Here is a 12,021-nt window from a genome sequence, read left to right on the forward strand (position 1 = left end):
GAGCTTATTGAGGGAGCATAGGCACGAAGGTAAAGACTGGAGAAGAAAGCCTGTTTACATCCACAACACATTTATCATCTCCCTCTGATTACAACAACCTCTCCTAAATTTAGGCATTTTGAAAAATAGAATATTTACATGGGTCTCAAATATTCTTACACTCTGAGCCTGTTCTAAAAGCTAAATTCATATATTTTGTCTGCAAACTTTTTTTTTTATTTGTAAATCATTCATTCATCTAAATTGCTCCAAATGCCTTGACTTCGGATAAACCATCAGCCAGTGACTCCGGAATTGTTAAGGATCTTTAACGGAGGCCACACCTGCTTCCAGGAAAAGTGGGCAAAATATGCATATGCTCTTTAAAGAAACATCACTGTGAGGATTTCCTTATCCCTTCTCTTTCAGAATCACACCAAAGTGTTGTGGCACTGTTCTTGGGAAGATCTATACTCATGTAATGGAGAAAGAAACAAAAAATTGAACCATTCAATTCAAAGCTAGAACCTCAAAAGTGAAAATATTGCAATACTACCAAATGTGTCTTCTAAAGTGAAAAAAGGTAGGCAGTTGCAGTCATGCTTTCTGAGTTCTGTGTCTGCTTCAAGATGGCTTCCCAGATCCAGTGGCTGCAGGCGTGGCTTCTGGTGCAAAGGAGGGGAGCCCACTGAGGGACGCCGGCTGGGCACCATGGGAAAGAGACTACAGCAGGAGCTTATGACCCACATGATGTCTGGTGAGGCAAGAATTTCTGCCTTCCCGGATCAGACAGACTTTTCAAATAGGTAGGGACCATCCATGGAGCATTTGGCACAGTGTAGAATACCTGAGGTGTAAGTTCTCCCTGAAGTTCCCCACTGGCTACACTTACAGTGTGCCCACACTCTGCTACCACCCCAGCTTGGACAACAGGGAGGAATATCTGCCCGGACATCCTGAAGAACAAGAGGTTCTCTGTATGTCATCAGGACCTGTCTACCTGGATCCTGCTAGGAGAACCCAACATTGTAATATTGATAGCCCTTTGAACCAATACAGGCTGCTGAGCTCAGAAAAAACAAACAAACAAACAAACAAACAAACAAACAAACAAAACACACAGCCTTCAAGGAGTAGCTGCAGGAAACCTACTCAAAGCAGGGCTCCAGTCAAGAACCCTGCCTAATTGTCTAGCCACTTTCCTTGTTTTGTCTATTTTTGCCTTAGAGGGTCTGTCCTTTCCTTCATTTCTGTAGAGGACTCTGTATCTTAGACTGGGTGTCATTTTTGTTCTGTTTAAGTTTTTTATTTTGTTTTGTTTATGTTTATTTCTTTATTTTGAAGGACGGGGAGTGACAGACAGAGAGGGAAAGAGTATCCCAAGAAGGCTCCAGTCTGTCAGTGGAGAGCCCAGCCTGCGAGATCATGACCTGAGTTGAAATCAAGAGTCAGACGCTTAACCAACGGAGACATCCAGGCTCCCCTGTTTCTGTTTTTTGAATTTAGTCTCTCATTAAGCCCCTGTGATGAATATATTAAATAAACACATTGTTTTTATTACTAAAGTAAAAAAAGTAAATAATGAAAGGATGCAAAATGGATAAATTGGTCTTTCTGTTTTGAGACAATAGCCTGATAGTCTCTGAAGTCCTTCTATCACTTTGCTGTTTTTGGCAGATCCCTGTTTTTCCATAAAATTTAACTTCCAGTACTTAGTAATTGATGTGTCTCTTTTCCTAAATATCATAAATACTTGTGAGATTGCTGTTTCAAATTGGAAATGTACCATTGGCATATTTGTTTTTCCTTATATATATCATAATAAAATAAAAGCATGTTACACTGCAGAAAAAACCCAAAAAAACAAAAACACTTAACTTTCTCCATGTCCCAGTTCATACCCAATCATTCAGGATATTTCCATGACCTGCTTTACTACTCCTATCAGAATGATGGCATTAATTCTTTTTTTTTTTTTTAATTTTTCAATGTTTATTTATTTTGAGAAAGAGACAGAGAGAGACAGAGCACAAGTTGGGTAGAGGCAGAGATAGAGGGAGACACACATTCTGAAGCAGGCTTTAGGCTCTGACAGTCAGCATAGACACTCAACTGACTGAGCCACCCAGGTGCTCCTAATACATTAATTTTCAGAACTAGAATATTCTACTATGAAATTAGGTGGTTACATTTTCTACAGAGCTGAGTTTGTGAAATACTAACTGAGGCAAGATGGTGAAGGTATAGCAACACTCTTTCTAAGCAAACACACAATGTTTCTGGTATTTTTTATTTCATGGAATAGGGAAAAACCAATTTCAAATCAAAAGCTGGATAACATTTATCTAGAGTTGTATTCATTAGGAAAAAACCTCTGGAAGAGCAGCTATAATCAGATTAATTTCTGATAAGGAATTAACATCTAGTGTTAAACATGACACACTTGAATTTTGTACTTAGTTCAAAACCTGAGTAAAGTGGAATTGTGATAGGAATCACTTTTTTGTATCTTCAAGCCACTAATGATAATGTTAAAAATTTCTCTTGATTTACCTTTTTTTTTGTAGAAAGGGTGACTCTACTTCACATTTTCTGCCAAATAGTCTCACTTCATCTTTTCTTCCAAAATAAACATTTTTATTATCATACTGCTTAGGGAGTCAAAGTGGGGCTCTCTTAAATTCCCTAAAGATATCTCCTAAAGACTTTTATTTTGCCTACCTACGGAGAAATATTAAAGAAGTGTTCACATTTCAACCGAGTCCCAAATTCCATAACCTCTTAACCTTTATGAGTCCTTACTCTGCTGTGAGTTCACAGTGGGAATCTGTATCCCTAGGAAAATTCTGTTAGTTCACAGCTAGTGATCAATATTTTTCAAAAGACTTGGTATTTCCTACTTCCAAGTACAGAGCTCTCCTTGTAAAGGATTACCAATCTCTAAGGAAGAATAGGAGGAATGTTCACCAAACATATATTTGATATGATTTCAGAATGTTTCCCAAAGGGTCTCACTTCCTCACAGAATAAAATACTTTGGGTTTGAGAAACATTTAAAAAAAAAAAACTGTATAATTAAAATATTTCTAGCTGTTAGATCTAGCATAATTATTTCAGAATGTTGTATATCATATCATATCTATAAATTAAAACAATACAAAAATCTGGGTGCACCTCGCTGGCCCAATCGGAAGAGCATGTGTGACTCCTGATCTCTAGGTCATGAGTTTAAGCTCCTCACTGGGTATAGATATAAGTAAAAAAATAAATATATGAACTTTAAACATTTGTTTAAAATCTGGAGATAACAACGGGACACCTGGATGGCTCAGTCAGTTGAGTGTCTGACTTCAGCTCAGGTCATGATCTCATGGCTTGTGGGTTTGAGCCCTGTGTCAGGCTCTGTACTGACAGCTCAGAGCCTGGATCCTGCTTCAGATTCTGTGATTCCCTGTCTCTCTGCCCCTCTCCTGCTCGCACTCTGTCTCTCTCTCTCTCAAAAGTAAATAAACATTAAAAATTTTTGAAAAAAAATGGAGATAACAACATGTAAGAGGTAGGGAATGAAGACAATTGCCCATAATTTTTTTTAAGATATAATTTCCTCAGGTTAGAAAGTTGCAGCATTTACAAGCAAAGAGAGACAGTAGCAAAGGAGGGAAGAAAGATGGCTTCAAGACAGATTCAAATAGCAAGTGAAGCTCTGTGGGATTTGGGGCTCAGTATGTACAATGTCCTCTGAATTTTTACATACGGGCCCAACACCAGTTCTTGGACTCATGCTTACTCTAATCAAAGCTTTAACTTTCCTCACAGAAATCTGGTGATTAACTGAATTCAACTGGTGTTATAATTTAGCAGACTATAGATTCAAATGTTGCCTTTGATTCTTGATTCCTTCAAGCCTACAACTATAGCTATAATATGTTATAGAAAATTTGGGGATTTCAGGATCTATATTGAGAATTTAGGGTTTTGAGCTTACCATTCTCTGTATTTTTTAAGCTGTCTGTTATCCTTTTAAAAAAATAGCCAAATGGACTTCATTATTCTGGAATGCCTCTTTTCTTTCTTATCTGTTCTAAAGCAGAGGGAGCTTGGTTTTATAAAAGTCTTGCTTCTGAAAAATATTTTATTCCTCAAGAACACAGTTGATAATTTAATTAGAAATTTCATTCTTGAAAGTTATAGTCTGCAGAAAACCGATATGATTTTGTTTAGCTTGAGGACCAAATAGGCAAGAGAACTAATTCCAGATTCTATGAAAATCTATTGTCTGTCCTCTACTGAATAGTACCTGTCATAACATCTCTGGTTAACCTACATGAAGAGTAAATTCATATAGGGACTATGGAATGGTAAAAATATCAACGGGATGCCTAGGGAACCAGTTTTCAGAATAGATGGAGACAAAGGAGAGAACAGCTGAGATTATTACTTAGGCATGTTTCCTTAGGGTACCATCTGCCTCTGGTATCATTACAACTGGACATTCTCTGAGTTTCCTTGCACTCAGTTTAAGCACTGTACCACTGTCCTCTGCCCCTCAGTGCAGATGCTTTAAGTAATCTGATTGCTCTTTGCATGGGGTATTACTTCCAAGATGATAAGATCCTTGGATGAGGAGGAGCTCAAAATGACAAGTAACCACTATGTAACGGCATCATGGAAGAGCAATTGGGTTCTAGATATTTTAATTTTTTTATTATCATTTTGTTTAACTGATGCAAAATTCTCTGTAAATGAAAATTCTAGTCAAAGCAGTTCAACTGTGATTGTCAAGAGTCAGACAACTGTATAGGAACTGTCACCGTACCAACTTTCTAGCTTTTTCCTCATGGACAAGTGACTATTTAGCTAATACAACCAGGTATCAGTCATGTGTGCTGTTTGTGTGGACATTTAAAAGTCATATACGTACATTCTCCCTCTTGCCTCTTTTCTTCAAGAGTTCACAGTTCCTTGGGTGTGCTCATCAATACTTCAGGGCTTACCTAATGTGATATAACGTCAAAATATCATTTAAGGATTAGGAAAGAGGTCCCACTTAGACTTCTTACTAATCCTATCTCCTATTGGGAAGTATCAAGTACTTTGCTTCTGGGTAAAATGTTAATGTTGTCCTGTGTTTTTGTTTTTGGGGTGAACTTTATGAGAATGAAGAGTGATGGTCCAAACAGATTTTGCATATTCCTGGGCCCTCTAACAAAATAAACATTATCAAAACATCACTCGCACTACCAAAAAACTTCTTTGCTAAATTAACCAATGACTTTTATCTGTAATTCTGGTATAATCCAGAGAAAGCCTCAGACTACTTATACTTTTGATTCCTTTATTGTCTAGTAGTGTCTGAAAAAATTAAGTCAGTATGTTTCTTCTTCAAACAAAATGATATTTTCAACAAGAACTCCTGGAAATGTACATGGGCATTACAGTTTGAGAAGCTGCCTCAGGCCTTGCATTTACTGAAAACTGCTCCCCTCACATAATCTCAGTGCAAGCAACCTTGTTCTCCAACCAGTACCTCCTTCTTCCCAGCTCACTCCCTTTACTGTGCTGGTTCCAACAATTCTTTCAACCATCATTCCACTGATTCTACACTTTTACAGGATCTCTCCCCTACCACTGCCCCCCACTTCCTCACCCCAATTTTCTTACTCCACTCTTATCTGTCTTGGATTCAATAGCTGACCATTGTCATTATTACTTCTTTGCATATATCCTCTCCTTCCTTTCCCTTTTTCTCTCCATGGAGTTATCTAATACCTGATTGAATCCAATTCTCCACCTTCCTGTGCCTGCACCTTCCCAGCAAAATGTGGCCATTGAAAAACACAGAACAGCCCTGCTGATTGATCCTTCTTTACACCTTCTCCTCTTCTCTCAAGTTTCTATCTCCTCCTCCACACTCCAGGCTGATGACCTTGCTTCCTGTTTCCCTAAGAAAATAGAAGTGCTCAGAAGGACAAGTCCACATGTCTGGCACTTGGTCCATGCCCACACTCTGCCTCTATTGCCATCAGTGAACACCTGCCTTGCTGGTATCCAAGGCCAGACCTTGTCTTCTTGCCCACTCAAGGACAGTTCTCCAGAACTGACCCACATACTTGCATTATCAAAATTTCCCTCACTACTAAATCATTCCCATCAGCATGCAAACAGGCTTCCATTCTAGAAATAAAACAAAATGAAATAAAACAAAGCAAAAAAAAAAAAAAAATCTGGGGCACCTGGGTGGCTCAGTTGGTTAAGCTTCAGCTCTTGGTTTTGGCCCAGGTCATGATCTCACAGTTCTTGAGTTTGAGCCCCACATCAGGCTCTGCATTGGCAGTGTGGAGTCTGCTTGGAATTCTTTCTGTCTCCCTCTGCTCCTCTGCTCCTCCTGTACTCTCTCTCTCTCTCTCAAACTACTTAAAATAAAACTTAAAAAAATAAAAAATAAAATGATATTTTGAGATAATAATAATGGATTCAAATACAGTTGTAAATAATACAGAGAGATCCCAGTTACTCTTTACTCAGTTTCCTCCAATAGTAACATTTTAAATTATAGATTAATATCACAACCAATATATTGACATTGAAATGTCATGATGAAGAACTTTCCATCATCACAAAGATCTCTTATGTTGCCGTTTATAGTCTCTGTCTCTCAGTCTTAAGCTTTGTCAACAAAAAAGTTGTCTTTCATTTCTATAATTTTGTCATTTCTAGTGTGTTATATAAATTGAATCAGACAGTATTTAACCTATGGAAATTAATTCTTTTTTTACTTAGTATTCTTATGTGGAGATTTGTCCAAGTTATTATATATCTCAATAATTTATTACATTTTATTGCTGAGCAGTATTCCATGGTATGAATGTACTACAATCTGTTTAAACCATTTACCAGTTGAAGGACAGTTTTGTTTTCTAATTTGGGGCTGATACAAATAAAGTTACTATAAACATTCACGTACAGATTTTTGTGCAAACATAAGTTTTCATCTCTGCAGTAAATACACAGAAGTGAATTGGCTTTGTTGTATGGTTGTTGAATATTTAGTCTATTAAGAAACTGCCAAATTGTTTTCCAAAGTGGCAGTAGCATTTTATATGCCTACTATTAGTGTATAAATGATCTAGCTTCTCTGTGTCCTGGCTTTGGGTTTAATTTGCCTTTTTCTTGGTTTTTGAAGTAAAGGCTTTTATCATTGATTTGAGACCATTTTTTCTTGTCTAATGTATACATGCATTCAGTGCTATAAATTTCCCTCTAGCACTGCTTTAGCTGAATTCCACAAATACATAGATTTTCTGTTTTATTTTCACTCAGTTTGGTTCATTCATTTAACTATATGTTGTTTAATTTCCAAGAGCTTATAAATCTTCCTGTTATCCTTCTGTTACTGGTTTCTGATTTGATCCGGGAAGGTCAAAGACACAGTCTATATGATTTCACTTATTTAAACTTGCTGAGGTTTGTTTTATAGCTCAGGATATGGACTATCTTGGTTTAAGTTTCAAGGCCACTTGAGGAGAATGTGTATTCTGCTACTGGATGGAGCATTCTAAAAATATTGGTTAGTAGTGGTTAGATCCTTTTTTTTTTTTTTTTTTTTTTAAAGAAAGTGGGGAAGGGACAAGTAGAGAGAGAGATGAATCTAAGCAGGCTCCTCTACACCTAGCACAGAACCTGACAGTGGGGTTTGGGGCTTGAGCCCATGATTCTGGGATCATGACTCGAACAGAAATAAAGAGCCCTAAGCTTAACTGATTGAGCCTCCCAGGCGCCTTTTAGATCCTATTGATTATGTTGTTGAGTTTGTCTAAATCCTTATGGTTTTCTGTTTGTTACTGTGCTTGTTTTATTACTTTTTAAAATTTATTTTTATTTTTAGTCAGGTTTTCGTACCATTGTTGAAGGGGGAGCACTGAAGCCCTGAAAAAGAATTGCGGATTTGTCTATTTCTCCTTTCAGGTCTATTGGGTTTTTGCTTCACATGATTTGCAGCTCTGTTGTTTAGTGAAACACGTTTAGGATTGCTACATCTGTTTGGTGAATTGACGCTTTTATTATTGTATAACATAGCTTTCTGTCTCATAATTTGCCCTGATGTCTACTTTATCTGATATTAACATAACTACTCTTTATTTTTTTGATTAATGTTTGCATGGTATATCTTTTTTCATCCTTTTAATTTCAACCTGTCTCTATCATTATACTTGAAGTGAGTTCCTAGTAGATAGCAAGAAGCTGGGTTATGCTTTTTAACCTACTTTGTCAATCTCTGTTTTTTATTTGGTGTATACAGACTATTTATATTTAATGTAGTTATTAGTATGTTAAGAGTTAAGCCTGACATTTTATTTTTTATGTTCTGTTTGGTCTCTGGGTTTTTTTTTCTTCTTTCTAGTTTCCTAGGGTTGTCTGAAAAGTTTTATAACTCAATATTAGTTTATTGGCCATAAATCCTCAACATTTTTTAGTGACTCTTTTAGTATAAATTTTTAGTGTTGCTCTATTTAGTATATTATATATACAAAATTGTCACACCCTATTGGTGTTGCCAGTTCAAGGAAAGGGTAAAAAAATCATACCTTACTTTATATCTTTTTATTCTCTATTTTTAACACAATTATTTTAAATTCATTTAGAACTATTTTTAGACTCTATTATAATTTTGCTTGTCAGTCAAATGTAATTTAGGAATTCAAGACAAGTAAAGAAATGTATTGTGCTTACTCATATGTTTATTCCTCACATTATTCTTTCTATCTTCTGATTTCTGAGATTCCTTCTTTTTTCTTATGTTTTAAGGTTAGTAAGCTCTCTTTAGCACTTTTTTTAGAATTGGTCTAGTGACAAATTAGGAGGTTTCCTTTAAGTGAGACCAACTTCATTTTCTCTTTATTCTTGAAGTATACTTTCATTGGATATAGGATTCCAAGTTTCAAGTTATTTTCTTTCAGCACTTGAAAAGTGTTTGTTTTCTTTTTGACCTGCATGATTTCTGATAAGAAACTAGCTGTTATTCAAATTTTTTTCTACACAAAGATAAGGTGTCATTTCTCTCTTTCTGCTTTCAACATTTATTTCCTTCTTTCCTTTCTATCTTTCCTTCCTTCCTTCCTTTTCTTTCTCCTCCTCCTCCTTCTTCTCTTCATTCTTTCTTTTCTTTTGGTCTTTAGGTTTCAGAAATTTGGCTATGATGAACCTTGGCTGAGACTTCATGGATTTATACAGTTTGGGGTTAACTCAGCTTCCTTGTATCTGTAGGTTTATGTTTTTGTCATCTTTGAAAGCTTTTTAGCCATTATTTCTTCAAGTACATTTTCAGTTCTTTCTTCTCTCCTTCCAGGATTCTGATGGTATAATGTAATTTTTTTAGTTCTAGTCTCACAAGTCTGCAAGGATCTTTTATTTTTGGTTTTAATTATTTCTGTTTTCAGATTGGGTAAAATTTTTATTCTATCTCTGAATTTATTATTTCTTTCCTCTGCCACTTCATTCTGTTGTTGCAACCATCTGTTAAATTTTAATTTTGGGTATTATATTTTACAGTTCTAAAATTTCCAGTTGGTTCTTTAAATCCTCTATTTATTGGCTGAGACTATCTGGTTTCTGGCTGAGATTTTCTATATTCTCATTTGTGTGTACTGTGTTCATGACTGTTCATGGAAGTATTTTTTTTTTTTTTGATGGCTGATTTAAGAGCTTTATAATTCTAACATTTTTGTCACCATTTTGTTAATGTCTATTAATTCTCTTTTTGATTCAGTTGAAGGTTTTCCTCATTCTTGGTATGAGGAATGACTTTTTGTTAAAATCTGGACTTTTTTTGTTATGAGACTGGATCTTAATTAAACTTACAGTTTTAACTGGGTTTCTCTGACACTGTTTTGACAGACAACAAATGGGTAGACCCTTGTTATTGCCAATGGAGAGAGAAGTCCACATCCCCATTAGGCCTCCATTGACCCTTCATAGGGGAGGCTCCTCATTATAGCTGGGCAGGACTGGGCGTTCTACCTCCTTATGTCTCCATGGATACTTCCCCACTGGGAGTGATAGGATTACCTTGTTACACTCCCTATGTTGCCTCCATTGGTGCTTCTGGAGGGTAGGTATAGGGTGGTTTTATTACCAATAGGCAGTAATGAAAGTTTTGAAATGCTAGGCTTCTGACATTACCCAAGTAGGAAACAAGAATGGCTTTTTTATTTTTACCAGGGAGAGAAGGAAGGCCAGGTTCCCCATGCATTCTTCTCTGACACCTCAAGAGAGGGGAAGCTTATTATCAGCAGGTAGGAATGAAAATCCCAATTCTTGACTCACTCTTTTCTGACACTATCCCAGTGGAGGTGCTGGAATGTCTCTTTATAGCCTGGAAAGGGTGTAGCTAGATTCCTGACTTAACACTGGGGTGGAGACCACAGGCTTTTCTATAGCTGTTGTTTTGCAAGTTTGTCCCTTTCTTGGTCTTTTGGCAAGAAAGAGGAAGATCTTATTTTATTTATGTATTTTTCTCTCTCTTTGGAATGTCCAGATTGCTGGGTTCTTCAGCCTCAATTCTGGTATATATGAGTCAAAAAGGAAATCAAGGAAACTCACCATGGTGTTATTTTTTGTTTTCTAGGGTCACTAGACTGTCTGACTTCTTCTCTACATCTTTTAGGGTCTTTTGTTTTGTTTTGCTTAATATATACACATATTTCCAAGGTTTTTAGTTCTCATTACTAGAAAGAATAGGGAAAAGTATTCCATTTTCCCAGAAATAAAAGTTTAGCATGTTTTGTGTGTGTGTGTGTGATAAATCATTACTGCACTCTAAATATATATTTCCCATAAGTATTAAGCATTCACTACCTCTTTTCCTTAACTGCAGAGGTATAGTGTCAAGGTGCTTATAAATCTCACTTTGTCCCTTTCTGTTTCTGGAAGTACTTAGAGGAAAAAACCCATATTTAATAGTATTACTAAAAATGCATATGTCCATAACATTTCATTTGAAACAAATCTTTAGTTTTATTTTTTATTTATTTATTTTTAATTTTTTTAAATGTTTTATTTATTTCTAGGAGAGAGAGACACACACACACAGCGTGAGCAGGGGAGGGTCAGAGAGAGAGGGAGGGACAGACTCTGAAACAGGCTCCAGGCTCTGAGTTGGCAGTCAGCACAGAGCCCGACGCGGGGCTCGAAACCACGAACCACGAGATCATGACCTAAGCGAAAGTCGGACGCTTAACCGACTAAGCCACCAGGCGCCCCTTTAGTTTTATTTTTTAAAAAGAATATGCAAACTCATTAGATGCCATAGGCTACCTTTTTAAACATTTTTTTAATGTTTATTTTTGAGAGAGAGAAAGAGAGAGGCAGTGTGAGTGGGGGAGAGATAGACACAGAATGAACTCACCAATGGTGAGATCATGACCCAAGCGGAAGTCGGTCGCTCAACCGACTAAGCCACCCAGGCGCCCAGGGACTATTATTGTTTTTACTAGAAATATTTAAAATAGTAATTTGATGAGGCACTAAAGCAGATTGATCCACTCTCAAACCATCACTCCAAATGCCAACATCAACAATAATGTAAACTTGAAAATGCCTAATCTGTCTGCAGTGATGTAAATTGACTATAAGTGATATTTTGTCCAATTATTCCAAATTTATTTTCTCAGGAAATGACTATTTTAATATTTTGATTGGACAGTGACTTAATCATTTATTAGTATTATGGCCTACTAATCTGAGCTTGTGATGTTTGTAAAACGTTTGAAGAAAAATTGAACCTACCAGTGAATCATCATTGACTGTTATACTAAATAGCATTATTGTTACCTGATTGCAGTGTCTGTTTAAAAAGAGATTTGAGTCTGTCTAAACCAAAAATTTCATTTTCAGGAAGAAAAAACTCAATACTCATTTAAATTTTATTAAGTGTTTTTTCACTCTTTAGAGTGAGTTAGAAAGTGATGAATAGGCTTTGAAATTTGACAGATCTATATATAAATCCCTTTCATTTTACATATGTGATTTTGTGCCTTATACATA

The 12,021-nt window shown here is 36.2% G+C and overlaps 1 pseudogene; it reads left to right on the top strand.

Annotated features, from left to right (window-relative positions):
- Window positions 1–625: 625 nt before the first annotated feature.
- On the top strand, window positions 626–1,173 carry LOC120248368 (annotated as a pseudogene).
- Window positions 1,174–12,021: the final 10,848 nt, after the last annotated feature.

The sequence above is a fragment of the Hyaena hyaena genome, unplaced genomic scaffold (assembly GCF_003009895.1).
Source record: "Hyaena hyaena isolate Hyena2069 unplaced genomic scaffold, ASM300989v1 scaffold_586, whole genome shotgun sequence".
Classification (NCBI taxonomy): Eukaryota; Metazoa; Chordata; class Mammalia; order Carnivora; family Hyaenidae; genus Hyaena; species Hyaena hyaena.